The 5,116-nt window shown below is 33.1% G+C and overlaps 1 long non-coding RNA gene across 1 annotated transcript in view; it reads right to left on the minus strand.

The window, feature by feature from the left end:
* The window catches only part of LOC143714605 (uncharacterized), a 35,534-nt gene extending 32,200 nt beyond the window's left edge, over positions 1-3,334 (minus strand). Inside the window, exons 1-2 of the long non-coding RNA XR_013195565.1 lie at positions 3,294-3,334; positions 2,367-2,476 (exon numbers count right to left, since the gene is read on the minus strand). This is a non-coding gene — a long non-coding RNA (uncharacterized LOC143714605). The remainder of the gene's footprint in view (positions 1-2,366; positions 2,477-3,293) is intronic.
* Between the last annotated feature and the right edge of the window lie 1,782 nt (positions 3,335-5,116).

The following is a 5,116-nucleotide window of genomic DNA, read 5'->3' on the forward strand; positions in this document are numbered from 1 at the left end:
AATCTATCTATCTATCTATCTATCTATCTATCTATCTATCTATCTATCTATCTATCTATCTATCTATCTATCTATCTATCTATCATCTATCTATATATCTATCTATCTATCTATCATCTATCTATCTATCTATCTATCATCTATCTATATATCTATCATCTATCTATCTATCTATCTATCTATCTATCTATCTATCTATCTATCTATCTATCTATCTATCTATCATCTATCTATCTATCTATCCGTCTATCCATCTATCCATCTATCTATCTATCTATCATCTATCTATCTATCTATCTATCTATCTATCTATCTATCTATCTATCTATCTATCTATCTATCTATCTATCTATCTATCTATCTATCTATCTATCTATCCATCCATCCATCCATCCATCTATCTATCTATCTATCTATCTATCTATCTATCTATCTATCTATCTATCTATCTATCTATCTATCTATCTATCTATCTATCTATCTATCTATCTATCTATCTATCTATCTATCTAAAACTATTTCAAACTGAAAACCTTTAAACTGAAAGCTTTTAAAACTACTTCAAACTTTCTGGCTAGGCTTTTTCAAGCCAACTTAAAGTTTGCCAACAAACTTTTTATCTAGTTTAAACTAATAAACTAATCTATCTATGACACTTTTCTATCTACACTTAAACTATTAAACTCATAATAAATTAATAAACTCTAAACTTGAACTCTTAGACTCATTTAAACTTATAAACTCTAAACTCATAAACTCGTACACTTATAAACTCATGAATTCATAAACTTATGAATTCATGAAATCATAAACTCAAACTCGTACACTTATAAACTCATGAATTCATACATTTATGAACTCTTAAACTCATAAATTAATAAACTCTGAACTCTTACTCATTTAAACTTATAAACTGTAAACTCATAAACCCGTACATATAAACTCATAAACTTATAAACTCATGAATTCATACACTTATGAATTTTCATAAATTCATACACTTATGAACTTTTAAATTCATAAATAGTTCACCATAGCAACCACCCATTACACCCTAGCAACCACCCAAAATACCTTAAAACACCCTAGCAACACCATTGCAACCACCCAAAATACCCTAGAACACCCTAGCAACTGCCTAGCAACCCCCAGAACACCCTAGCAACTGCCTAGCAACCACCCAGAACACACTAGCAACCACCCAAAATACCTTAAATCACCCAACCAACACCATTGCAACCACCCAAAATACCCTAGAACACCCTAGCAACCACCAGAACACCCTAGCAACTGACTAGCAACCACCCAGAACACCCTAAGAACCACCCAAAATACCTTAAATCACCCTAGCAACACCATAGCAACCACCCAAAATACCCTAGAACACCCTAGCAACGCCCTAGCAACCACCAGAACACCCTAGAAACCAACCAAAATACCTTAAATCACCCTAGCAACTGCCTAGCAACCACCCAGAACACCCTAGCAACCACCCAAAATACCTTAAATCACCCTAGCAACACCATAGCAACCACCCAAAATACCCTAGAACACCCTAGCAACGCCCTAGCAACCACCAGAACACCCTAGCAACCAACCAAAATACCTTAAATCACCCTAGCAACTGCCTAGCAACCACCCAGAACACCCTAGCAACCACCCAAAATACCTTAAATCACCCTAGCAACACCATAGCAACCACTCAAAATACCCTAGAACACCCTAGCAACGCCCTAGCAACCACCAGAACACCCTAGCAACCACCCAAAATACCTTAAATCACCCTAGCAACTGCCTAGCAACCACCCAGAATATCTAATCTATCTTTCTTTCTTTCTAACTAATCTATCTTTCTTTCTTTCTCACTAATCTATCTTTCTTTCATTCTAACAAATCTATCTATCTTTCTTTCTAACTAATCTATCTTTCTTTTTTCTAACTAATCTTTCTTTCTTTCTAACAATCTATCTATCTTTCTTTCTAACTAATATTTCTTTCTAACTAATCTATCTTTCTTTCTAACTAATCTATCTTTCTTTCTTTCTAACTAATCTTTCTTTCTTTCTAACTAATCTAACTTTTTTCTTTCTGACTAACTTATATATCTTTCTTTCTCACTAATCTATATTTCTTTCATTTTAACAAATCTATCTATCGTTCTTTCTAACTAATCTCTCTTTCTTTCTTTCTTTCTTTCTTTCTTTCTTTCTTTCTTTCTTTCTTTCTTTCTTTCTTTCTTTCTTTCTTTCTAACTAATCTTTCTTTCTTTCTAACCAATCTATCTATCTTTCTTTCTAACTAATATTTATTTCTAACTAATCTATCTTTCTTTCTAACTAATCTATCTATCTTTCTTTCTTTCTAACTAATCTTTCTTTCTTTCTAACGAATCTATCTTTCTTTCTAACTAATCTATCTATCTTTTTCTTTCTAACTAATATATCTTTCTTTCTTTCTAACTAATCTATCTTTCTTTCTAACTAATCTATCTTTCTTTCTTTCTAACTAATCTATCTTTCTTTCTTTCTAACTAATCTTTCTTTCTTTCTTTCTAACTAATCTATCCATCTTTCTTTCTAACTAATCTATCTTTCTTTCTTTCTTTCTAACTAATCTATCTTTCTTTCTAACTAATCTATCTTTCTATCTAACTAACCTATCCATCTTTCTTTCTAACTAATCTATCGTTCTTTCTTTCTAACTAATCTATCTATCTTTCTTTCTAACTAATCTCTTTCTTTCTAACTAATATATCTATCTTTCCTTCTAACTAATCTTTCTTTCTTTCTTTCTCACTAATCTATCTTTCTTTCATTCTAACAAATCTATCTATATTTCTTTCTAACTAATCTATCTTTTTTTTCTTTCTAACTAATCTTTCTTTCTTTCTTTCTTTCTAACTAATCTATCTTTCTTTCTAACTAATCTGTCTTTCTTTTGAACTAATCTATCCATCTTTCTTTCTAACTAATCTATCTTTCTTTCTTTCTAACTAATCTATCTTTCTTTCTTTCTAACTAATCTATCTTTCTTTCTTTCTAACTAATCTATCTTTCTTTCTTTCTAACTAATCTATCTTTCTTTCTAACTAATCTATCTTTCTTTCTTTCTCACTAATCTATCTTTCTTTCATTCTAACAAATCCATCTATCTTTCTTTCTAACTAATCTATCTTTCTTTTTTCTAACTAATCTTTCTTTCTTTCTAACCTATCTATCTTTCTTTCTAACTAATATTTCTTTCTAACTAATCTATCTTTCTTTCTAACTAATCTATCTTTCCTTCTTTCTAACTAATCTTTCTTTCTAACTAGTCTATCTTTTTTCTTTCTGACTAACTTATCTATCTTTCTTTCCAACTAATCTATCTTTCTTTCTTTCTAACTCATCTATCTATCTTTCTTTCTAACTAAGCTATCTTTCTTTCTTTCTTTCTAACTAATCTATCCATCTTTCTTTCTAACTAATCTATCTTTCTTTCTTTCTTTCTAACTAATCTATCTTTCTTTCTTTCTTTCTTTCTTTCTAATCTATCTTTCTTTCTTTCTAACTAATATTTCTTTCTTTCTTTCTAACTAATCTATCTTTCTTTCTAACTAATCTATCCATCTTTCTTTTTAACTAATCTATCGTTCTTTCTTTCTAACTAATCTATCTATCTTTCTTTCTAACTAATCTATCTATCTTTCTTTCTAACTAATCTATCTATCTTTCTTTCTTTATCTCTTTTTAAACTAATCTTTCTTTCTTTCTTTCTAACTAATCTTTCTTTCTTTCTAACTAATCTTTCTTTTAGTGAAACCAATCTTTCTGTCTATCTAACTAATCTTTCTTTTCTTTTCTAACTAATCCATCTATCCGACTTCAAACTACTTTAAACTTCTTCGAACTCTCTGGTCCGGCTTTTTCAAGCCAACTTAAAGTTTGTCTCATCAAACTTTTTTCTAGTTATACTTATTCGTATTATTCTGGACAAAGTTTGGCGCGTAACTCGTCCCACAAATTTTGTCACAGACCCCTGAGTGAGGCGTCAAATCGTGCGGCTCATTGAGGAGAGGTGTGCTATGACTTTTATAAGCGATCGGATGTACGATGTTCGCACAGCGGACGAAAAAGCGGCCAAAAAAATCCCATTGACTTAACATTGCGGAATGTTCAGAATTTCAAATCCCAACCGACTTTTTCACACACACAGACACAAAGGGCCTGACACCCCTGCATTTCTCTCCCTGTCTCTCTCCCTCAGAGGATTTCTATTATCAAGCAGCCAATAAGTAATGGTCTAAAATCTTCATAGCCTCAATCTAGCAACCAATTACAGCACCCTAGCAACCGTAGGCCAAAGGCACTTTTTAATAAAGATTTTAAGAACTCTATAATAACTCTATAGTAACTATCTTTTACTATGTTATAAAAAATACATGCTGACATCACAGACACCTGAGAAAGGCGTCAAATCGTGCGGCTTATTGAGGAGAGGTGTGCTACATCTTTTCTAAGAGATCGGGGGTACGGTAATTGCCCCAGGGGCAAAAAAGCGCCCAAAAAAATCCCATAGACCTAACATTGCAACAAACTTTGACGACTCATAGCTCAGAAATCAGATTTCACAGAAACGTGTGATTTGCCACATTTGAAGAGGCTGACAGGCTCTGTAAGAACATACCTCACAATGGGGTAAAAGTTTTACCCCTGGGGGTCAGGAGCTGCTCAAAGTTGCCCCATTGACTTACTATGGTGTAGGGCGGCCCATGAAATGGGCCGTTCTACACATTGCACAGGGATTTTGTATTGAACATAGCTCTGGATCACAGTGTCATAGAGACAAGGGGACGGGCTAATTTTACTCAGATGACCAATCAGTCTCTCAGGATCATTGTGAAGCTATTAAGCCACGCCCTAGCAACCATTTAGAGCACCTTAGCAACAAGTCCCATAGACTTCCATTGAAAGAGGTCAAAAGAATATCTCCAGATAGAAGTGTCATAGAAACACAAGGGTGGACTCGTTTGACTCGGGGCAGTAAACAACCAATAATGAATCACCTCAACACTACGTAGCCCCTCCCTAGCAACCATTGTCGAGCACCTTAGCAACCAAAATCCATAGAGGGATAT

This window comes from Siphateles boraxobius, unplaced genomic scaffold (genome assembly GCF_051911475.1).
Source record: "Siphateles boraxobius isolate OS27281-9 unplaced genomic scaffold, OSU_SipBor_1 55, whole genome shotgun sequence".
Classification (NCBI taxonomy): Eukaryota; Metazoa; Chordata; class Actinopteri; order Cypriniformes; family Leuciscidae; genus Siphateles; species Siphateles boraxobius.